Consider the following 25,880-nt stretch of genomic DNA (forward strand, 5'->3'; position numbering starts at 1 on the left):
AGAATGGCTTTTTTGATTACTATGTCTTTTCTGGAGGGGGAAGATTGACCGCTGAGTGATTTGCAACAGTTAACCAAGGTTAGGTTTCTAGCATTAGCAGAAAAGTTGAAGTTAGAGTTAAAACCAGGGGCTAAAAAAAAAGACATAATTGAGGTAATAGCACAGCATACGGGATTAGAAGAAGAAAAGTCTAGTTAGCTTTAGTTAGCTAAAATTCAGTTGCAAATGAAGCACCTTGAAATGAAAAAAGAAATTAAGCTACTCGAATTGGAAAAGGATAGGGAAAGCAAAAACTCAAACTTGAAAGAGATTAAAAAAGGGCAAAAGAAATAGAAATGCATAAGCTTGAAATTGAACTCCACAAAGAGAGAGAAGTTAACAAGGGAAGAAAGAGAAAGAGGCAGAGAGTTTCAAAGAGAAAGAAGTCAGACAATACGAATTGGATAAAGTTTAGGTTGCAGAGTGAAAGAGAGGCTAATAGTTCGGTTGATGAGTCAAGTACCACTCCAAGTTTTGATTTAACAAAGAATCTTCACCTCGTGGCTAAATTCACTGAGGATGGAGTTGAGAGATATTTTGTCACATTTGAAAAATGGCAACTTTTATTTTGCAGAGTATTTTGGTGGGAAAAGCAATGGATGTTTATTCAAGTCTTTCAGAAGAACAATTCTGAAATTGAGACATAGTGAAAATTGTGGTTCTTATTGCTTATGAGCTTGTTTCTAAAGCATTTCAATTAAAATTTCTGACTTTGAAGGGAAGACAGAATCAAACATCTGTAGAATTTGCCAGAGAGAAAGAAATGTTGTTTGACAGGTGGTTTCGATCAATGAAGTTAGAGGAGACTTTTGAGAATGTGAGGAAAGTAATTTGCTTGTTAATTTATGTTTATCTTGGTTGATTCTGGATGTCAGAATGTAGCTTGTCTGAAATAGTATTTAGTGTTTGTTTTGTTTGATTTTGTATATTAAAAGTTCTTCTGTTTTAAACCATGTAATCTTGTGGCTTCGTTCTTTTAGTAATTAACTGGGATGTCAGATTTCTTTTATTTTTAAATAAGTCACTGCTGTCTACTGAGATAGTAACAAAATGTTCTTCTAAAAGAAAACAAAAGTACTTGCATACATATAGCACCTTTCAGAATGTCCAGAGCACTTTACAGTCAATGAAGTTCTTTACAGTACTTTTATTCCAGTGGAATTACATGTTTATCTTTATGTATTTACATGTTTTTGAAGGTAATAGAAAAATTATAGACTAATTAATCCTCTATGTGGAAATGAAAATTAGCAGGCAGTATTTTGAATTTCAAGTACTTTCCCATTATATATTGAAAAAAGTAGAGGCCAGATTTTTGCTACTGAGGTGGGTAATTCCATGACTCAGCAGACTTGCCTCAGTGTAAAGGGTCCTATTACACCAAATTTTTGATCCAGGGAGAGAAGTCGGGAGAGAGTTGTGCCCACACACCCCAGAAGCAGAGGTGAGTATGGTGGCCATTACCAAGGAGAAGGTGCTAGGAAAACTGAAAGGTCTGAAGGTGGATAAATCACCTGGACCAGATGGATTACACCCCAGAGTTCTGAAGGAGATAGCTGAAGAGATAGTGGAGGCATTAGTGGTGATCTTTCAGGAATCACTGGAGTCAGAGAAGGTCCCAGAGGACTGGAAAATTGCTAATGTAACCCCCCTGTTTAAGAAAGGAGTGAGGCAAAAGACGGGAAATTACAGGCCAATTAGCTTGACCTCGGTCTTTGGTAAGATTTTAGAGTCCATTATTAAGGATGAGATTTCAGAATACTTGGAAGTGCGAGGTAAATAGGGCAAAGTCAGCATGGTTTCATCAAGGGGAGGTCATGCCTGACAAATCTGTTAGAATTCTTTTGAGGAGGTAATGAGTAGGTTAGACAAAGGAGAGCCAATGGATGTTATCTACTTGGACTTCCAGAAGGTCTTTGACAAGGTGCCACACTGGAGGCTGTTCAGTAAGATAAGAGCCCATGGTGTTAGAGGCAAGGTACTAGCATGGATAGAAGATTGGCTGTCTGGCAGGAGGCAGAGAGTGGGGATAAGGGGGTCCTTCTCAGGATGGCGACCGGTGACTAGTAGAGTTCCGCAGGGGTCAGTGTTGGGACCACAAGTTTTCACTTTATACATTAATGATCTAGGTGAAGGAACTGAGGGCATCCTGGCTAAGTTTGCAGATGAACCAAAGATAGGTGGAGGGACAGGTAGTATTGAGGAGGCGGGGAGGCTGTAGAAGGATTTGGACAGGTTAGGAGAATGGGCAAAGAAGTGGCAGATGAAATACAACGTGGGGAAGTGTGAGGTCATGCACTTTGGTAGGAAGTACAGAGGCATAGACTATTTTCTAAATGGGGAGAGAATTCAGAAATCTGGATTGCAAAGGGACTTGGGAGTCCTAGTCCAGGATTCTCTTAAGGTTAACTTGCAGGTTGAGTCGGTAGTTAGGAAGGCAAATGCAATGTTGGCATTTATTTCAAGAGGACTAGAATATAAAAGCAGGGATGTGCTGCTGAGGCTTTATAACGCTCTGGTCAGACCACATTTAGAATATTGTGAGCAATTTTGGGCCCCTCTCAGGTATCTCAGGAATGATGTTCTGGCCCTGGAGAGGGTCCAGAGGAGGTTCACAAGAACGATCCCAGGAATGAAAGGCTTAACATAAGAGGAACGTTTGAGGACTCTGGGTCTATACTCGATGGAGTTTAGAAGGATGAGGGGGGATCTGATTGAAACTTACAGAATACTGAAAGGTCTGGATAGTGTGGACATGGGGAAGATGTTTCCATTAGTAGGAGAGACTAGGACCCAAGGGCACAGCCTCAGAGTAAAGGGAAGACCTTTTAGAACAGAGATGAGGAGAAACTTCTTTAGCCAGAGAGTGGTGAATCTATGGAATTCATTGCCACAGAAGGCTGTGGAGGCCAGGTCATTGAGTGTATTTAAGACCGAGATAGATAGGTTCTTGATTGGTAAGGGGATCAAAAGTTACGGGGAGAAGGCGGGAGAATGGGGTTGAGAAACTAATCAGCCATGATTGAATGGTGGAACAGACTCGATGGGCCGAATAGCCTTATTTCTGCTCCTATGTCTTATGGAAGCAGATCCTAGGCGGCCTCGGGGGTTGGACAAGTACCAAGGCTGGCTGTCTAGGGCTTAGCCCTTAGTTGCCTTACAAGTGGTTAGGCCCCTCACTCCTTACATCCTCTCACCTCCCACCTATTTCCCATGCTTCCTCCATGCCAACTCATCCCCTCCATGCTACCTGCGAGCTACTTCATACCCTCCATGCTGGCTGATGCCCCCACCCACCCCATGCCCTATCATACCTGCCATACTACCTCATACCCCTTAGCTATCTCCATAGTCACTCACTTAGTATCCACTATGGACAGGTCTAAGGGACAATATGGAGATAAAAATTAAACTTCTAATAATCTAATAGAGCTACCACGCATACTTGATATAGAAAAAAAACTCATTCATGAAACCCATTCAAAGATTTCAAATTCCCTCAATGTTCAACAACAGACTTCTATTCAGAAGCCACATCAAACACAGCCATTCCTTTAATAGCAACTTTAAACTGTCAAAGTGTGAACTCAGCACCCTGCTGAGATGTGTTTTCGTAACTTTTGGAATTTGGCCAACTATTCATAATTACCTTAGCTATAATAATAGCCCTTAGGAAATGTCAACAATGAACTCTATTGAAACTGAAAGAAAAGGTGATAATGGCTTTTTCTAACCTACACATGAATTTTTTTTATTCAGATGTGGTTGTCACTGGCTAGCCCAGCATTTATTGCCCATCCCTAATTCCCCTTGAGAAAGTGTTGGTGAGCAGCCTTCTTAAATTGCTGCAGTCCATCTAGTGTAAGTACACCCACAGTGCTGTAAGGGAGTGAGTTCCAGGATTTTGACCCAGCAACAGTGAAGGAATGATGATATATTTCCAAGTCAGGATGGTATCTGGCTGGGATGAGAACTTCCAGATGGTGGTGTTCCCATGTGTCTGCTGTCCTTGTCCTTCTAGATGGTGGTGGTCGTGGGTTTGGAAGGTGCTGACTAAGGAGCCTTGGTGAGTTCCTGCAGTGCATCTTGTTGATGGTACACACTGCTGCCACTGTGCATTAGTGGTGGAGGGATTGAATATTTATAAAGAACAAAGGAAAAAACAGCACAGGAACAGGCCCTTCGGCCCTCCAAGCCTGCGCCGATCATATTGCCCGTCAACTAAAACATTTTGCACTTCCGGCGTTCGTATCCCTCTATTCTCATCCTATTCATGTATTTGTCAAGCTGCCTCTTAAACACCACCATTTGTGGAAGGAGTGCCAATCAAGCAGGCTGCTTTGTCCTGGATGGTATCAAACTTCTGGAGCTGCACTCATTCAGGCTAGTGGATAATATTCATCACACTCCTGACTTGTGCCTTGTAGGTGGTGGACAGGCTTTGGGGAGTCAGGAGTTGACTTACTTGATGCAGGATTCCTAGCTTCTGACCTGTTCTAGTAGCCATAGTATTTATATGGCTAGTCCAGTTCAGTTTTGGGTCGATGATAACCACCAGCATGTTGATGGTGGAGGATTCAGCAATAGTAATGCCATTTAATATCATGGGGTGATGGTTAGATTCTCTCCTGATGGAGATGATCGTTGGCTGGCACTTGTGTAACGCGATAGTTACTTGTCACTTGTCAATCCAAGTCTGGATGTTGTCCAGGTCTTGCTGCATTTGGACAAAGACTGCTTCAGTATCTGAGTCATCGTGCATGGTGCTGAACATTGTGCAATCATCAGCGAACATCCCCACTTTTGACCTTATGATGGTAGGAAAGTCGAAGCAGCTGAAGATGGTTGTGCCGAGGGCACTACCCTGAGGAACTCCTGCAGTGATATCCTAGAACTGAGATGATTGACCTCCAACAACCACAACCATCTTCCTTTGTGCTAGATATGACTCCAGCCAGCACAGAGTTTTCCCCTGATTCCCATTAACTCAGTCTAGTGCTGCCTTGATGTCAAGGGCAGTAACTCTCACCTCACCTCTGGAGATGAATCTATAAATCAAAGCAACCCAGCAGCCGTTTTTTTAAAAACTCAGACAGCTTCAATCTATTTTTTTTCCATTGCTAAAGGGCTGGAGGTTGAAATAATTTCAGATCATGACATATATGTTTACATCTATTCCATAAGTTTGTGATTCCCATACTGGGTTAAGGCCTTTGGAACAGAAAAAATGGGGTTTGTTTGAACTCAGCACTAATTTCAAATGAACCTGCTGAGATCGGGTTTCCCAACGAGGTAATTCATGTCCTGCCCCCTTCTGGCAAAATGGGATTTGTTGGAAATGGGGGCAGGACTTGCACATCTGGCTCCCGCCCAACATTTCTAAAGGTCTCTGGAGTCAGCTCGACTCCACAAAAATCCAGCCCCCTAATGTCCTGTAGACCTGCCTACTCTAGTCCTAAGCCAGAGGTTCCAAATTACAACAGTATCGATACATCAAAATTACTTCATTGACTGTAAAGCTTTTTAGAATGTTGTGAAGTTGTGAAAGGCATTATATAAAATTTAAGTCTTTCTTTTGCTCAGCGAATTCATTGCAAATGCCAGGGACAGAGTTATTTGCTTGGCCACTTCACTAGCACCTAGCCTGAACCACTGAAGAATTGTCACAGCAACATCAAGCCGCTTCATGTATGAAAAGGAGCATCTATAGAAACATCTCTATATCTGTTCATCTCATCCTGATGGAGCAATGGGAACACTTCAGTCAGGCAATTGATCCTCTTCTGGAGGATCAGGCATGGATAGAAAATCTGTCTATGTCCTGTGGAAAATAGAAGGATGAAACATGTGACAGAGCCCGGTAGAACCAGGGTCAGTCCCATTTTCCAAAAATCCAGTGGATCTCTATCTTGTCGCCAACTGGAATTTCTAGGCCTGAGTGTTTCTTTTGGAAAATGTCCATCACAGTTCTAACCAGGATAGGACTCCTTACTACTAACTGATTTTTCCAGTGGCACATGGATGGATCCCAGGGGCCCTGGGATCCCTCCATTGAAAAAGGAGACTTTAGAATAGCCTGACAACTGACCTCCATGACACCCAACATTGCCTATCAACTGATAATTCATCAAGTGTCATGGTTTGCTCCGATTGGGCTTATCTAGATCAACTCTAAGGCTAGTCCAAAGTCACACCCTGCATTTCTTTGCATGGAACCACTCAGGAACTGCCTCTACCTTACTGATGTCTCTGTGTGCCCTAGTGGCATGCAAAGGATTTGGCATTTTAAACTGCTTTATCCAATATTTTAACTGTATCATTTTTTCAACGTAGAGTTCTTTGAATAAGAAATACTCCTCTAGACTTTCCCATTTAAGAATGTGAAAGATTTTTTTTTTGAGCTGTTACTATTCTAATTTGATGATAATTTTCACTGTTGGCAGGGTACAGTATCAATGATCTTCCTGACTGTAGAGGATGTATTTCAACTCATTTACTACTACAGCTTCAGTTATTGGTTCTTTGTGGGACTGGCTGTTGTTGGCCAAATCTATCTACGCTGGAAGCAGCCAAACAGATATAGGCCTCTCAAGGTAAGGTCTACAAACACTGAAATAAAATTCAACGATTCAGAAAGTTTACCCAGTAAGTAATTCAGGTATGCAGACCATGATGTTCCTAATCTTCTTTTGTGCTGAGCTCACCAATCTTAGAATGAGAATAGGTACAATTGGGTTGGGTTGGGCAAGAGAAAAATCAATACTGTTGTAATCAGTTTTCACTGGGCTCTGCTGGAAAATGCATGTGTGAGTGCCAGATGAGAACAATGTCAGGCTTGACTGTGGTGCCTCTGTGGGAAAGCATGCAGACACTCTTGGTCAAGGCTTCTATCATAGTCAGGCATCTGTAGAATCATACCCGAGTAAGGAGTAAATACCTAGAGAGAGAGAGACTATGGTGAGGAGACTATTGTTGCAAAAATTGGAAGAACAAACTACCTAGCATATATTTTAGAGGAGACAGTGGCAAATTAATAATGTCACTGCACTAGTAATAAAGAGACCCAAGCTAATGCTATATGGATATGGGTTCAAATTTCACCACAGCAGCTGATGGAGTTTAAATTCAATTAATTAATAAAGAAAATCTGGAAATGAAAGTTAGGTTCATGTTCTCCATTACCAAAACTATCATTGATTATCATTTAAAAACTCATCTGGGTCACCAATATCCTTTCGGGAAGGAAATCTGCCATCCTTGTCAGGCTTACATGTGATTCCAGACTCACAGCAATATAGTTGAATCTTAACTGCCCTCTCAAATGACTTAGCAAGCCACTTGGTTGTACCAAACCACTGAAGGTGAATCAGCACTGTGGGTGTACTTACATGAACTGCAGCAGTTCAAGAAGGTGGCTCACCATCACCTTCTCAAGGGCAATTCAGGTTGGGCAACAGATGCTGGCCTTGCCTACATCTCATGAAAAAATTTTAAAAATTCATGAACCACTGCATGAAATCAGATGTATTAACTGCTTGACCTCTGGTCTTTGCTAAGTTAGATAGTCTAAACCAGGAAAGGCGTGTAATTAGGTGGGAATGTGGCATATAGGAACTCTGCCACCTTCCTGCCTCCATCAGAATTAAGTTCTGGGCAGCAAGACCCATAGTCGACCTTCTGGCCCCAGTGCCTATTGAGATCCTTAAGCGGTCAATTAATGAACACTTAAGGAGCTTATCCCACCACTGCTGGTATTAGCCCAGCTGTAGGCAGGCCTGTTGCCATGCAGCATGCACGGGAGCTAAAACCATAACCCCCATCCCACGAAATCCTTCCTACATTGCTTACCTGTGGCTTGGGTTGTTCCACGATCCTGGGACTCCAGTAGGTGTTTTTCCTGCAGCAGCTACTTCCTCCCCCATGGTGCTGCCAAACACAAGATTTGCTGGCCTCTAATAGGCCGGCAACTCTCAGCAGGCAAGCCATACTCCACTGGGGTCTTTATTCCAGAAGAAGGCCGGCTGGTGGCCTTGCCACTGCCTGATTGGCTCTCCGGCCAGCAGGCAAGACCCCTGATGCCTCAAGATTCTCCCCATTGTTTCTCTTAGTGATCTGTCATTTTTTTTTTATATATGTCTGCATTAAGGATATTTTGTGAATGGCTCATAACATCAGGAGGAGTGCTGTATTTGAAGAAATGTTTGAGGGATCTCTGAAGTAATGGTAAGGAAACTGCCTCCAATAATCAGAGAGTAGTCATGGGAACACAAGTAGCCCATTCAGCCCCTCAAACTTGTTCCACCATTCAACTAGATCATGGCTGATATGTACCTTAATTCTACTGATTCAATTTCCCTCAATACCCTTGTCTAACAAGTCTGTTTCAAAATTTTCATTAACCAAGCCACAACATCTTTTTGGGGAAGAGTGCACCAGACCTCTAGTATGTTTAGTGCTTCCTACCTTTATCCCTGAATCATTTAGCTCTACTTTTAAAGTTGTGTGCACTTTTTTTGGACTCCCCACCAGAGGATATGATTTCTATTTATCCTATCAAATCCTTTAATCATCTTGAACAACTCAATCAGGTCATGCTTATTCTTCTATACTCAAGCAAATACAAGCTGAGCCTATGCAAGCAACCCTCATAATTTAATCCTTTTAACCTTGGTATTATTTGAGTGAATCAAGTTGTATCAAATTATGCAAAATTAAGAAAATCTCCATAGTTGACACAGCTGAAATAAAATTGTTTGGAATTGAGACTGTAAGCACTGTTTCCATAGCCATCTTTCCTGAGGTGTGGAGCCCAGAACTAATGCAGTATTCCAGTTGTCTGATAGCAGGTGGTAAATTTGCAGTTTATCATGCAGCTTGTAACTGTCTTGATTAAATTTCTTGTAGCTGTTAGAACTCTGATCTCTTTTCTTGCTCTCCCATCAGATAAATCTGGTTTTCCCAATTTTATACTGTCTGTGCACCGTAGGCCTGATAGCTGTGCCCACATACACTGACGGTATTTATTCCCTGATTGGGATTGCAATTGCATTGTCTGGAGTACCAATATATGTCTTGGGAAACTTGCTGTCAAAGTTCAAATGGCCTTTTGTTTTCAAAAAACGTGCAGGTAGGTAACAGATTTGAACATCATGCTTGTAAATAATGAGCTCTTTAGGACTAATAGTTTCCTTAAATCTCTTAATTTTCTGTTAAATATGTTCACAGCAAAGATTTTCTGCAGCCATACTGTTCATTTCAAAAAGTATGACAAGTCACCTAGTACCTTTGTGACAGCAAGATTGAAGCTAAGCGAAGTCCTTAGTCTGTTTGTGATGCTGATGATAATCTGTTTTTGTGATGTTGATTGCGGGAGACAGTTGGCTAGGACACAGGGGATAACACCCCTGCTTTTCTTCAAAATAGATCATAGGCATATGATCTTTTGCATTCACTTAAGAGGGAAGACAGGAACTTAGTTTAACATTTTCTCATCTGAAAAATGGCACCTCTGAAGCGTCAGCCTTGATTTTTATGCTCAAGTTCTGGAGTGGGACTTGAATCACAACCTTCTAACTCAGAGGCAAAAGTATTACAAATTGAGACATAGCTGACATCTACATTACAACAGTGCACTTCAAAAGTACTCGATTGGCTGTAAAGTGTTTTGAGATGTCCAACAGTTGTGAAAGGTGCTATATAAATGTAAGCCTTTCTTTTAGTCATGCCATTGGGGAAAAATAGTTGGTATATGTGCAGCATAACTAAAAGCTTAACTGCACCCCTCCACCCCCACAGCCTTTCCATCTTTAAAGCTCCACAGCAAAGTTAATTAAACAAAGTGCTGACTTTCCTAAAACTAATTTATCTGTCCAAGCAAAATGGGCACAGTCATTTGCCATGCTGCAAAGAATACCTTTCTCACAAATGTAAGCTATCGACTGATTCAAAACACAAAACCTTGAAATAATTTAATGGTAATATCCCTTTAGTTCTCGCTGTTGTTTATTCATAGGTGAAATTAGGACTTGAGAGTGGTTGCATTCACTAAATAATTAGCTGTTTCAAATAATGCAAAATTTAAAAAAACCTCCGGAGTTGACACAGCTGAAATAAAATAGTTTGGAATTGAGGCTGTAACCACCACCACTCAAGCTTTTTATCTTCCTTCTTTCCATCAATTTTCTCATTTGTCTTAAAGTCATTTCCTGTTTATTTGGATAGAATTTCACAGCATATAATCCACACTCTGGTTACTTGACCAAGTAGCTATTTGAGGCACAAGAGTGTCAGCTGCAAGGAGTATGATGCTGGGGCCTAATCCTATTGTTGCGTCACAAAGAATTACACTGTCTTGCATTTATATAGCACCTTTAACTGAAAGGTGCCCTGAAGGCATTTCAAAGAAGCATATTCAATAAAAGGAACAATAAAAAAGCCAAAGGGTGAGATATTAGCAGAGACAACCAAAAGCTTTAGGAAAAGTGAACTTTAAGAAGTGTTAGTAAAGCAGCCAGAGAGGTTTATAGTGTAAATTCCAGTGCATGATACAAAGGTAGCTGAAGGCATGGCCACGAGGTGCAGGGGTGTCTGAGAAGCCAGAGTGAGAGAAATGGATTTTTGGGGGTTCTTAGGAGTGTATAAGAGAGATTAGAGATGTGGGAGGGTGAGGCCATAAAGACATTAAATGTGGATGGAAATTTTAAATTTAAGTAGATAATTTGGTTACTTTTCCCATTTTTGCGTTTTCAATGAGAATTACTTGTTTTCCCCACAGCTGAAACCACTAAATTCTTGCAGCTGTTGTTTTACTGCGTTATGATTGACAAGGCTGGTGATGAATTGGAAGAAGAGCTGGATAATAACGCATCAACGGAACAGAAATGACAAGAAAATTACCAACTGTATCTCTTGAAAACACCTGCAATACTTGAGCTTGATGTCAGACTGAACACTCTTACCAGCATTAAATCTATGAATTTTTATGCTTTCCTGTGCTTTACACCGAACTGCCTATAGCACGCTACACTGAATCTTAATCACTGTATAAGCAGTTTGTTTTACTTTAACAACATCCTAAAAACATTCATTCAATTAATATTTTTAAAGCCAAGTGTCAAGAGAGTTTGGTAGGTTTACCTCTTGCAAAGGTTCATTCAAGAGAAGATTGTAACTTACAAGCAAGTGCAAGGTATTAAATGTTCTAGTACCTTCTAAAGTAACAGTCGCTCACCTTATCCCTAATAAGGTATTGAGTTAAAAGGAAAAGTTGCAGCTTCCATGTAAAATGTTATTCAATAGTTGAGCCCTTTGTCCTGGAATTTGGATTGGAATATTTTATTATTGCCTGACAATATGCTAGAATATTTGTCCTGTCCAACTTTTCCACTTCCACTTGTGATACAGTAGTGTTTCCAAAAGTTACCTTAATTGTTTGTAATTTGTTGACTTACACTGCATTTACACTCATTACACTGCCACTGGTAACAGCCCCAATTCAACACTGCAAACAAGATGACACTACTGCCTTTGCAAGAGCATGGGGCAATTGTGCCACAGCTGCCATTAATTGTAGCTGTCATTTTTTTTGATTGTCCTCACAGTTCACAGATTTGAACCCACTCTGTTCTACATGTTCCTTTCCCTTGTGATTGGGGGAAATCCAGCATTCAGAAAATAAAATAAAGCTACAACTTTAGATTTACGAACAACTTAGTGAATAACCGTTGCTATTTTGGAATGTGTTCTGTATTTTAGTTTGGCTGAATCTCTCAGAAAGGAACCGGGGCTATTATAGAACTTCTTCAATGAAATGGTTCTTTAATATAAGTATGGCATAAAATTAAGTTGTGATTTTATTAGGTGAGGCGACAATGTAATTTTGCAGAGCTTCACAAACACCTGAACTTCCTCAGCCTCGATTTCATTAGATATACAGTACTGTTTTCCATCATCCACAAGTACTCATATTAAAAAAAGTAGGGTTGGGAGAAGAAAAAAATATTTTGGGGTAAAAACTGACTACTCATAGGAGTTCCTTTACTCTCATTGCTGTTTTGGGTGTACATTAAAGTCACATTTTAAAAATTCTTTCATGGGATGTGGGTGTCGCTGGCTTGGCCATCATTTATTGCCCATACCTAATTGCCCTTGAGGTGGTGATGAGCCACCTTCTTGAATGACTGCTGTCCTTTGTACACTTTTTCAAACTCTATAACAAATTATCAATTGACTATTACTAAATAATTAACTCCTAAATAAATTACTAAATAATATACTTTTTTTAAAAGTATAAGACAGAATGTACTTTCAATTTGCTAGCCTGAATCATTTTAATTTGTGAGGGACATTAGAACTACCCAGGGCTTCTATGGTACACCATTTTGTACATGGTGGGTCTGTATTTTATTCCTTTCTAAAAATTTATGTTCTTCCCTAAAACTAGAAAAAAGCCTGTTAAATAAAAATGAAAAATTCTGGACTTACTGCTTTGCTATTTTCCTGAAGACATGCTGTGTTACAGTTTTAGATTTAAATATAAACATCTGTCAAAATACACCATAAAATATTACCTATTGAATTCATGTTCTTAAAATCAAAGGCATCCTCAAGTTGAATGCAGGAATAAATATAATTGAGGATATCCCTTTAATTATTTTGATAGATCAGAAAATAATTCATGTGACTTCCTCCCACGTAATTATAAACCTGATTCTCATATACATTTCAACATAAAACAGCATATCTAGAAATCCCAGGATGATTTAATAGTGGCAGAGATCCAGCAGGACAGATCTCAATCTTCTTTTCCCTCTTTATCCCGGCAAAAAGAACACTCCAGAGGATTACAAGATTTGGCCCCTTGCTTTACATAGCTAAAGGTTAATCCTCGATAGAATGTGACTGACAAAGTTGATCCTCGAGATAACAAAGACCCCACAATGAGTGATCAGTTAAAAAATAATCATGCATTTCTCTTCCCCCTGAATTGGAAAGATAGTCTCCATGGCCACCTATTGAACATGATGAATTGGTTTCAAAATATTAAATTATTCCTCAAATAGATCTTCCCAACACACTGTCAACCAATACAGAATGCCATTTATCATTGGGAAAATGCAGGAATCCATTATTAAGGAGGGATAGCAGGGATTTAGAAAATCATAATACAATCGTGCAGAGTTGACATGGTCTTGTGAAAGGGAACTTGTATTTTGACAAATTTATTAGAGTTCTTTGAGGATATAATAAGCAGGGTGAATAAAGGAGTATCAATTGATGTAGTGTATTTGGATTTCCAAAAGGCATCCACATAAAAGTTTACAAGAGCTCATGGTGTTGTGGGTGAAATTTTAGCACAGAGTTTCCTAACTATAGAAAAGAGAGTCAGGATAAATGGGTCGTTTTCAGATTGGCAATCTTTTGCTAGAGGAGTGACACAGGGATCAGTGCTAGGGTTTCAACTATTTATAATCTATATTAATGGCTTGAATGAAGAGAATGACTGTATTGTAGCCAAATTTGCTGACAGTACAAAGATAGGTAAGAAAGCAAGTTGTGAGGAAGATACAAAGAGTCTGCAAAGAGATATAGGTAGGTTAAGTGAGTGGGAAAAAAATGGAAATTGGAATGTAATGTGGGAAAATGTGAGGTTGTCCGCTTTGGCAGTAAGAATAGAAAAGCAGAATATTATTTATGTGGAGAGAGAATGTAGAATGCTGCGGTACAGAGGGATCCGGCTGTCCTCGTACATGAACCACCAAAAGTTAGCATGTAGGTATGGCAAGTAATTAAAAAGGCAAATGGAATGATGGCCTATATTACAAGAGGGAAGGAGTATAAAAGTGGGCAAAGTCTTGCTACAACTGTACAGGGCAATAGTGAAACCACACTTAGTGTACTGTGTGCAGTTTTGATCTCCTTAAGGAGATTGGAATTGGCATTGGAAGCAATTCAAAGAAGATTCACTAAGTTGATTCCTGGGTTGAAGGGGTTGACTTAAGAGGAAAGATTGAGCAGGTAGTGTCTATACTCACTGGAGTTCAGATGAATGAGAGTTCTTATTGAAACATAAGATTCTAAGATGGCTTGACAGGGTAGATGATGAGAGGATGTTTCCCTTTGTTGGGGGAACCTAGAACTAGGAGGCACTGTTTAAAAATAAGGGATCTCCTATTTAAGACAGAGATGAGGAGGAATTTCTTCACTCAGAGGGTTGTTAACATTTGGAATTCTCTTCCTCAGAGAGCTGTGGAGTCTAGATTATTGAATATATTTAAGGCTGAGTTAGACAGGTCAGTCGAGGGTTATGGGGGCATAGGAGCAGGCAGGAAAGTGCCGTTATGGCCACAATCAGATCAGTCGTAATCTTATTGAGTGGTGGAGCAGTCTCAAGGGACCAGATGGCCTGCTCCTACTTCTTATCATTTTATGGTGTTGGACCACAGCTTCACTGCCAAAAGAAACTGGTTGTTCTGACAATTCTTTCTGACCTTGTGCTGTTGGCTCTGCAGTGACAATCTTATGGAATCCAAATAGAACATTACTTTGCAAATGAAGTAGATAACCAATCACACATTTGGCTGTATAACTTTTAACTGCTGTACCATTGATCATTTTTTATGGAGCTCCATCCACTGAGCAAATAGGACTTGCACCTGAAGATCTGCTTATCACCAGTCTTCTCCTCACTGTCTCCCACTTCACAATCTCAGGACATCCCAAAGTATTTTACAACTAATACTTTTAAAGTGCAGTCGCTGTTGCACTGTAGGAAATGTGGATAATATGGGTGCAATCCCAGAAAAGCAATTAAGTGACCACATAAGCTGATTTTGAGTCATGTTGCTTGAGGGATAAATATTGGCCAGAAATTCCAGAGAGAACTCACCTGCTCTTCTTCAAGTAACCAATGGGATCTTACATTCACCTAAAATGATTACGTTATAATATACAACACAGAAACAGGAAATTCAGCCCAACCTGTCCACAATAGTGTTTATGCTTCAGTCAAGCCTCCTCACATCTTTCCTCATCTAAATCTACCATTGTAACCCTCTATTCCTTTCTCACTCATATGCATGTCTAGCTTCCACTTAATCGCATCTATATTATTCACCAACTACTCCCAGTGGCAGCAAGTTCCACATTTCCACCACTCTTTAGATAAAGAAGTTTCTTTTGAAGTCCCAATAGATTTCTTGGTGACCAGCCTATATTGATGACCACAAGAGTCTAGAGAGTCATTTATGGCACAGAGGGAGGCCATTCAGCTCATTGAACCTGTACCAGTTCTCTGTGAAGTAATCTAATCAGTTCCATTCCCCTGCTTTATCCACTTAGCACCACAAGTTTATTTCCTTCAATTGTCCATCCAATTTCCTTTTGAAATCATTTGTCATCTCAGCTTCCACCAACCTTGTGGGCAGCGAGGAGACCATTGCTCTTCTACACAATCAGTTACACTGGGAAGTGAAGGCACATGATAGAGCGCATTTATACAAGGGAAAAAAAGCTAGACCAAACACTGGAACAAAATATTGATTTAGACAGAAAATACCAGACTAAGTAAGGTGTTAGAAGATGCAAGAGGGGCTTTGAGGAAGTTAATTCAGCAATAAAATGTCATTTCCCCTGAAGCAGACGACTCCTCATTTGGCTAAAATCAAACGACTTCAGACACAAATCAGTTAATAGTGGACACTCATGGCTGCTGTTTCCAAAACCAGGGCAGGTGACCCCTACCTTTGCTGGAAAAATATCATTGAAAGCAGTTTTGTCCCTCTGTTTCACCGCCCCCCCCCCCCCCCACCCAATGCAATGAAGGAATGCAATTGTGTGTGTTAAATGCGCTTGCGACATAAGACAGACTATGACCAAGACAGAAAGAGGTGAAAGAAATGGTGAAGAAACATTGCCTAGCCAGAAATCTGGACCATCTAGGAACTCGGTGCCAAGAAGGTGTGCTATTTTAATTGCAACCGCCTGGGCCACTATGCCCATGAATTCTACAACAGACTCATTGTGGAGGCTGACAGCAACAGTGATCCCTGCTTTCCTCCCCGCTTCTGTACAAATGTGTCCTGATTCTGTCGAGCAGTGATTAGAAAGATTCATGGTTTGTTGCTGCTGTTTTTTTTTAATTCATTCATGGGATGTGGGCATCGCTGGCTGGGTGAGCATTTATTGCCTATTCCGAGTTGCCCATGAGAAGGTGGTGGTGAGCCACCGCCTTCAACAGCTGCAGTCCATGTGGTATAGGTACACTCACAGTGCTGTTAGGGAGTTCCAGGATTTTGACCCAGCGACAGTGAAGGAACGGCGATATATTTCCAAGTCAGGGTGCTGGGTGACTTGGAGGGGAACTTCCAGGTGATGGCATTCCCATCCATCTGCTGCCCTTGTCCTTCTAGGTGGTAGTGGTCGTGGGTTTGGAAGGTGCTGTCAAAGGAGCCATCAAAGGAGCCTTGGTGAACTCCTGCAGTGCACCTTGTAGATGGTACACACTGCTGCCACTGTGCGTTGGTGGTGGTGGAAGTGAAGGTTTATGGATGTGGTGTCAATCAAACGGACTGCTTTGTTCTGGACGCTGTCCAGCTCCTTCGGTGTTGTGGGAGTTGCAATCATCCAGGCAAGTGGGAGGTATTCCATCACACTCCTGACTTGTGCCTTGTAGATAGTGGACAGGCTTTGGGGAGTCAGGAGGTGAGTTAATTACCTCACGATTCCTAGCTTCTGACCTGCTCTTGTAGCCACAGTATTTATGTGGCTAGTCCAGTTCAGTTTCTGGTCAATGGTAATGCCCAGGACGTTGATAGTGGGGGATTCTGTGGTAATGCTATTGAACATCAGGGGGCAATGGCTCGAGGAGATGGCCATTGCCTGGCACTTGTGTGACGCGAATATTACTTGCCACTTGTCAGTCCAAGCCTGGATATTGTCCAGGTCTTGCTATTATAGGACATGGACTGCTTCAGTATCTGAGGAGTCACAAATGGTACTGAACATTGTGCAATCATCAGCAAATGTCCCCACTTCTGACTTTATGATGGAAGGAAAGTCATTGGTGAAACAGCTGGTTGGGCTGAGGATACTACCCTGAGGAACTCCTGCAGTGATGTTCTGGAGCTGAGATGACTGACCTCCAACAACCACAAGCCTCTTCCTTTGTGCTAGGTATGACTCCAACCAGTGGAGTTTTCCCCCTGATTCCTATTGACTCCAGTTTTGCTAGGTTTCCTTGAGGCCACACTCGGTCAAATGCTGCCTTAATGTCAAGGGCAGTCAATTTCACCTCACCTCGAGATTTCAGCTCTTTTGTCCATGTTTGAAGCAAGGCTGTAACGAGGTCAGGAGCTGAGTGGCCCTGGCGGAACCCAAATTGGGTAGTAAGCAGGTTATTGCTAAGCAAGTGCCTCTTGACAGTGCTGTTGATGACCCCTTCCATTACTTTATCGATGATCGAGAGTAGACTGATGGGGCGGTAATTGCCGGGTTGGATTGGTCCTGCTTTTTGTTTACAGGACATACCTGGGTAATTTTCCACATTGCTGGGTAGATGCTGGTGTTGTAGCTGTACTGGACCAGCTTGGCTAAGGGCACAGCAAGTTCTGGAGCACAAGTCTTCAGTACTATTGCCGAAATATTGTCAGGGCCCATTCAAGACAGGATGTGGCAGAACTGCAGAGCCTAAATCTGATCCATTGGTTGTGGGATCGCTTAGCTCTATCACTTGCTGCTTATGTTGCTTGGCACGCAAGTTGTCCTGTGTTATAGCTTCACTATGCTTACACCTCATTTTTAGGCATGCCTGGTGCTTCTCCTGGAATGCCCTCCTGCACTCTTCATTGAACCAAGATTGATCCCCTGGCTTGATGGTAATGGTAGAGTAGGGGATATGTCGGGCCATGAGGTTACAGATTGTGTTCTATTACAATTCTGCTGCTGCTGATGGTCCACAGCGCCTCATGGATGCCCAGTCTTGAGTTGCTAGATCTGTTCAAAATCTATCCCATTTAGCACAATGGTAGTGCTACACAACACAATGGAGCGTTTCCTCAATGTGAAGGTGGGACTGTACGGTGGTTACTCCTACCGATACTGTCCTGGATAGATGCATCTGCGGCAGGCAGGTTGGTGAGGATGAGGTCAAGTATGTTTTTCCCTCTTTTGGTTCCCTCACCACCTGCCACAGACCCAGTCTAGCAGCTATGTCATTTAGGACTCGGCCAGCTCAGTCAGTAGTGGTGCTACCGAGCCACTCTTGGTGAAGGAAATTGAAGTCCCCCATCCAGAGTACATTCTGCGCCCTTGCCACCCTCAGTGCTTCCTCCATGTGATGTTCAAAATGGAGGAGCACAAATTCATCAGCTGAGGGGTAATCAGCAGGAGGTTTCCTTGCCTGTGTTTGACCCGATGCCATGAGACTTCATGGGATCCGGAGTCGATATTTAGGACTCCCAGAGCAACTCACTTCCGACTGTATACTACTGTGCTGCCACGTCTGCTGGGTCTGTCCTGCCGGTGGGACAGGACATATCAAGGGATGGTGATGGTGGAGTCTGGGACATTATCTGTAGTATATGATTCCATGAGGAAGACTATGTCAGGCTGTTGCTTGACTAGTCTGTGAGACAGCTCTCCCAATTTTGGCACTAGACCCCAGATGTTAGTAAGGAGGACTTTGCAGGGTTGACAGGGCTGCGATTGCTGTTGTCGTTTCCGGTGCCTAGGTCGATGCCAGGTGGTCCATCCGGTTTCATTCCTTCTTTGTGACTTTGTAGCGGTTTGTTACAATTGAGAGGCTTGCTAGGCCATTTAACAGTCAACCACACTGCTGTGGGTCTGGAGTCACGCGTAGGCCAGACCTGGAAAGGACAACAGATTTCCTTCCCTGAAGGACATTAGTGAACCAGATGGGTTTTTACTATAATCGACAATAATTCCGGATTTGTTTTAAATTCAAATTCCACCATTTGCCCTGGCGGGCTTCAAACCCAGAGCATTACCATGGGTCTCTGGATTACTAGTCCAGTGACACCCTGAGTCTCTGGATGACTAGTCCAGTGACAATACCACTACGCCATTGCCTCCCCAGCTATCAGCTACCTGGGCAAGTAATGCCAGGCCTCCCATGAAGAAGTGGTTTCCCCTCTCTGGTAGGATGGTGGTGGGAGACTGCACTGTTGATAATGAAGGCCATCACCAATTAATGTTAGTCGGCTCTAACTCCACCACCATCCACGATCCTCATTCCGACCCCATGAAGAGTGTGCCCCAAATTTTATCAGGCTTTGCATGAGAGTATGAACTAGCCACCTCTGATGATCCCAAGGTGCATGCAATTTCCGTGTCTGTGCCAGGTGTATTTGCAATCCATAAGCCTGATTATGCAAAAATAACTATACCTAAAAGAAGTTAGCAAACCACTACATGCTCTCATGAAGCAGTACTCTTTAGTCAGCTTAGAGTATACCATACATTCGAAACACCATCAAGTCATTGTTAAAGCAGAGTGTTCTTCATGAACATCAGAAATTCAAACAAAATGAGCCTGAGGAAGAAGTTGAAAAGTTTGGAAACAACTGATATTTAGTCAAAAACGCTGCAAACTTTTGTGCTGAGAAAAATTAAACATTAAAGTTACTGAGTGAAAGTATGCCTTTAAGTATAAATTTAAATGTACTTGTACAGCTGTGAAAAGGCTAAGTTTGCTTTCCAAAATATAAAGATAAGCCTGAAATCTTGAAAATGTTTGACAGAAATCCAGTTTGAACCTTTCAAAGCACTCTCCAGAGTTTAAAAAAAAGTACCGCAGAAATTCAAATTTAAGACATATTTTACTGTTTGCTTCTTTCGACTGAGGTTAACTAATGAACATCAGAACATGAAAATTGGTTTAAGAGAGAGAAAGGATCAATAAAAAAAGATATGGGAAAGTTAAAAAATTACATTGAAAAAGGTGTCACAATGGCGTACCTAGATTTTTTCGCCCCTCTCCCACTCCACCCCCTTCAAACAAGCAGCTGAGTTAATCATTTATGCTGACAATTATTTTATTTTGAATTCACCACACAATTTTTGTATTGCTAAATGTTTATTGGATATTATTAAGATTGTGTCTGTTTTTTTTAAAAACAGGTGACAGTGGTTTCCACTTCCACATGAATCCAGCAATTTGAGAATTAAAGTACAGCATGGTTACAAATTTGGAATAAAGGCTTTGCCTTTTGAAGAGTTCCCTTAACCATTCATGTCATTTGTCACCTTTCGAGACAAAATGAGAATGGGAGATGTAGAAGTTACCTCTAAACTGATTGCAAGTGCCTCTGTCTCTGGCATGAAAACATTTATTCATTTAAAACCACCAAGCCTGGACATCATTGTTTCTGAAATTCAAACTGATAAAATAACTTGAGTTGCTACTTCATGCACTCAAAGGGAAATGTACGTGAAGTTTAAGGGGAGAAGCAATCTGGTATTGATGTACATTCTAGTGAAAGTTTTTTGAGGCTAGTAAACTGATAACTTTCTCTTGGAGATGCTTCTATCTTTGCCTATGAACTTTTCTAAGACAACTGAATTTGATAGTCTAGCCATATCGCAGGGGGAGATATGCAAAGCTCTTCAAAACGACACCTTTGATCTTTTGGGAAGATTATCTGAAACTCAAGAAGGCTTGTATCAGATGGAGCATGTGTGTGTCATGATATTGGGATTCTGGAGTAAATGTGCAAAAGTGATTTGTTTCGTGTGAAGTTACTAACACGCAGGTGTACGTGGTGCAGCTGCACTGAAGAATGGGTGCCAGACATACTCAGCTACTTGACAAACAGCATGACATGAAATGGTTAATGTGGCCTGTAGAGCAAAAAAAAATTAAATCATCAAGACACTGACAGATAGTCATAGAGAAACTGACTTTAAGACAATAAAGATGGTAATAGGGGGAGCAAAATTAAAGTAAAAGAGAATTTGGGCTGGGACAATTGAAAGCTTGGGAGAAATAATACTTAAGAATTATCCGCAAGACGGATACAGATGAAGGGAGAGCTGGAGAATTGTTTAAGACCATGCATAATGTTTTAATTGTATGTACTTAACAAGCTTGTACTTTAGAAATAACTTGGTTAGCTAAAAATTAGTTATGAGAAGTCAATAAGAATATTTCCTTCTCAAAGGAGGAAATTGTAAGAAATGGGATCTTTAATAAATGAGACTTTTGAGAATAAGTGTAGAATTCTTATGGAATTGATAGACATAGCATAAGGTCACCTTGGCAGAGAAACTGTTTTCTTTTTCCCTCTGCAAAAGCACATAAACAGTCCCTATAAATGTCAAGATCCCTTTGTTCAGGCTTCCATGTTAACATTCCTAAGTCGATAGGATGGTGCCTTGTGCACATTACAACGGGGGAGGTAACCACACTGACAGCTTGGATACCTGTCCTGTTTTCTAACCTGTCCTGTTTTCATTGGTTAGAAGGGCTCGAACAAGTGACAAAGGGTACACTACCAGCCCCTGGAAATAAAGTATATTAATGGATGTTCTGAGACAGGGGAAGTCCTTGTTAGGCAGCTGCCTTCTTTGGATGGGGCAAGACCATGCAAGATGGAGAAAGACCAGGGGAAGAGCTTCCTAAAACATTGGCTGTTGAGCAGCATGCTGCCACCACAAGCTACAGAGATCAACACATACTGCACCATTTGTCCATTCATCCTCTGGTTATCAGTAAAACACTCGCACATGTCACAGGTCGTATGCTTTCCATATCTATTTATCTTATGCATCATATTTAAACTGTTGCTTCTTAATAAACTACCTTAAAATCACTTGAGTTCTCAACTGCCTATTTTGGGTAAATCTGACTCCCGTATCTTAAAACTTACATTAAAAAATGTAATTTGTTGTACTGATGCTCATCATGAGGATTCCCTGTGAGGAAACAATGAAAATAGAACAATGACAGAATTCTTCCAGCACATGGAATGACCAAGGTGAAGAGCGAATGTAAAGGGTTGTTGGCCTACGAGGGATGATTCCAGTGCAAGAAATACTGAAGTCAAATAAACACCATGACACAAGCAATTTAAAAGGGTACATTGTCCAAGAATTTCCCTCCAGTTGCGTAAAAAATTCAAATTATACAATGCAAAGAAAACAAGAAATACTAAATAATATTGGTGAAGATTTACTTTGTCACTTAAGACCCCTGTACTAACTAAAATTAAAATCTAAACTAAATTAGCATAATTACGTTTTTGAGAATTCTTGCCTGCTATTGTTTAAGTCAGATTTGAGTAGGGCCTTCGTCTATTGCCTCTCCACTTTGATTCAGGTCCATTGCCTGTGAAGTGGGATTTCCACTCATGTTAGAGATGCACGGCTGTCTTCAGCTATACTTCCACCATAGCTTAGCTATAGCCCAAGTTTGCACAATGATGAGAAAGATGCCAGACAGGGAAGAACATTCTAGCAATTTTCAGGAAGCAACATATGTGAAGAAATCAAAAAGTCCCAAATGATAATTTGATATGATGGTCAAATTCCTTCTTCTAAATATCAGACCAAGGTAAGGGACAGGGGCAACATAAACAGTCAGGGAACAAATACAGTTATAAAAGTATTGAAGTACTAATAAAAATGAAAGTGAATTACTAAAAATGAATTAAATTGCCTGTACTGTACAGCATCCAAAATAAAAGTAGAGAACTGGAGGCAATAATAGTGAGAAGTCAAATTGGTTACATAAAGAACAGGACTGGCAACTAAATATTGCAGGTTCTAACATACAGGAGGAAGAAACTGAGATGGCGTAGGTGTAATAATCAGAGATAACATAATGGCAGTAGACAAAATGAGATATAACAAAGTTACAAATAGGACCCAATTGCATTGAAATAAGAGTTAAAAGATCAACAACACTGTTGGGGAAATACTACAGACCATCTACTAGTGCAAAAAGTTTTTTTTATTCGTTCATGGAAATGTAGATACCACTGTCAAAGCCAGCATTCACTGCCCATCCCCAATTGTCCTCGAGAAGTTGGTGGAGAGTGGCCACTTTGAACCGCTGCAAGTACACCCATGGTGCTGAAAGGGAGTTCCAGGATTTAGATCCAGCAATAGTGAAGGAACAGTGATATAGTTCCAAGTCAGGGTGGTGTGTTGCTTGGCTGGTGGTAGCATTCCCACACATTTGCTGTCCTTGTCCTTTTAGAGTGTAGAGGTCGCAGATTTGGAAGGTGAGTTGAAGTACATCGTGTATGTAGTAAACACTGCTGCCAGTTATGTGTCCTTGCTGGAGGGAGTAATGTTTAAGTTGGTGGATGGATGCCAGTCAAGTGGGTTGCTTTGTCCTGGATGGTGTCGAGCTGGATTATTGTTGGAGCCACACTCACTCAGGAAAGTGGAGAGTTTTCCATCACACTCCTGACTTGTGCCTGAAAGCTGGTGGACAGGCTTTGGGGAGTCAGAAGGTGAGGTACTTGGCGCAGGATTCCCAGTCTCTGACCTGCTCTTGCAACCTCAGTATTTATATAGCTGATCCATTTCAGTTCCTAGTCAATGATACACCCACAGTGTTGATAGTGGGGGACTCAGTGATAGTAATACCACTGAATATCAAGAGGAGATGGATTCTCTCTTGTTGGAGATGGTAATTGCCTGGCACGTATGTGGTGTGAATGTTACTCACCACTTATCAGCCCAAGCCTGAGTGTTGTCCAGATTTTGTTGCAAATGGACACAGACTGCTTTAGTATTGGAGGAATTGCAAACGGTACTGAACATTACACAGTCATCTGTGAACATCCCCTCATCTGTCCTAATGCTGGAGACAAGGTCAGTGATGAAACAGCTGAAGATTATTGGGCCTAGGAGACTACCCTGAAGAACTCCTGCATCAATGTCCTGGGACCTGGATAATTGGCCCTTCAACAACCACAAACATCTTCCTTTGTGATTGGTATGACTCCAACAAGTGGAGAACTTTCCCTCTGATTTCCATTGACTTCAACTTTGCCAAGGCTCCTTGATGCTTTTTGTGGACAGGGCACACCTGGACAATTTTCCACATTGCCGGGTAGATGCCAACCCTGTAGATGTACTGGAACAACCTGGTTAGAGTCATAGCTAGTTCTGGAGCACAAGTCTTCAGTACTATTGCCAGAATGTTGTCAGGGCCCATAGTCTTTGCAGTATCCAGTGCCTCCAGCCGTTTCTTGATATCACATGGAAACTGGAAGCCTCAGGAGGCAGCAAAGGTGGATCACCCACTTGGCATTTCTAGCTGAAGATGGTTGTAAATGCTTGTCTTGTTTTTTTGCACTGATGTGCTGGGCTCACCCCATTATTGAGGATGGGGATATTAGTGCAGCCTCCTCCTCCAGTTAATTGTTTAATTGCCCACCCCCATTCATGACTGGAATCTGGCAGGATTGCAGAGCTTTGATCTGATTCATTGGTTGTGGGAACGCTTAGTTCTGTCTATCGCATGCTGCTACCACTGTTTGGCATGCCTGTAGTGCTTATTGTAGCTTCACCAGGTTGACACCTAATTTTTAGGTGTGCCTGGTGCTGCACCTGGCATGCCTTCTGGCATTCTTCATTGAACCAGGATTCATCCTTTGGCTTGGTAGTAATGGTAGAGTGAGGGATATGCTGGACCATGAGGTTACAGATTATGTTTGAATACAATTCTGCTGCTGCTGATGGCCCACAGTGCCTCATGGATGCCCAGTTTTGAGCTGGATCTGTTCTGAATCTATTCCATTTAGCATGGTGATGGTGTCAAACGATGGAGGGTATCCTCAGTGCAAAGACAAGGCAGCTTCTTCACACAGACTATGTGGCATTATCACCATGCTAAATGGGATAGATTCATAACAACTCAAAGGGAATTAATTAGGTGCTGTAGGCCATCAAGAGCAGCTGCAACTGTCTAAAAATAAAATGGGGCAAAGGTTATGATCTGGCATCCCCAGTGCGAAGATGGGACTTCATCCCATCAATTGCAAAACCACCAATATCACACCTCTATTCAAGAAAGTTTCCTGCTTTCGGTCTCCCTACTATAGGCCATTTAGCATAACATCTGTCATTGGGAAAATGGTAGAATTCAATATTAAAGTAGTAGCAGGACATCTAGAAAATCATAGTACAAACAGGCAGAGTCAACATGGTTTTGTGAAATGGAAATTGTGTTTGAAAAATCTATTAGAGTTCCTTGAGAATGTAATAAGTAGAGTGGATAAGAGGGAAACCAGTAGGTGTAATGTGTTTGGATTTCCAAAAAGCATTTGATAAGGTGCCACATTAGAGCTCTTGGTGTTGAGGTAATATATTAAGATGGATAGAGGGTTGGCCAACTAACAGAACACAGAGTCGGGATTAATGGGTCATTTCCAGATTGGCAAACTGTAACTAGTGGATTGCCATAGGGATCATCAGTGCTGGAGCATCAACTATTTACAACTTACATTAATGACCTGGATGAAGAGGCCGAGTGTACTGTAGCCCAATTTGCTGATGATAGGTGGAAAAGCAAGCTCGGAGGACGTGGAGCCTCCAAAGGGATAGTGATAGATTAATTGAGTGATCAAAAATTTGGCAGATTGTGTATAATGTGAAAAAATGTGAAGTTGTTCACTTAGATGAAAATAAAAATTAGATTATGTAAATGGAGAGAGACTGCAGAACGCTATGGTATAGTGACCTCATGCATGGATCAGAAAGCTGCCTTAACTCAGCCTTACATTTTATTCATTGACCCAGCCTCTGGGGTAAAGAATTTCACAGATTCATGACCCTCAAGAGAAGAAATTAGCATGCAGCTACAGCAAGTA

At 41.4% G+C, this 25,880-nt stretch overlaps 1 pseudogene; it reads left to right on the forward strand.

Moving 5' to 3' along the window:
- LOC121280408 overlaps positions 1-11,864 on the forward strand; it is a 116,337-nt pseudogene extending 104,473 nt beyond the window's left edge.
- The last annotated feature ends 14,016 nt before the right edge of the window (positions 11,865-25,880 follow it).

Source organism: Carcharodon carcharias, chromosome 7, assembly GCF_017639515.1.
Source record: "Carcharodon carcharias isolate sCarCar2 chromosome 7, sCarCar2.pri, whole genome shotgun sequence".
NCBI lineage: Eukaryota > Metazoa > Chordata > Chondrichthyes > Lamniformes > Lamnidae > Carcharodon > Carcharodon carcharias.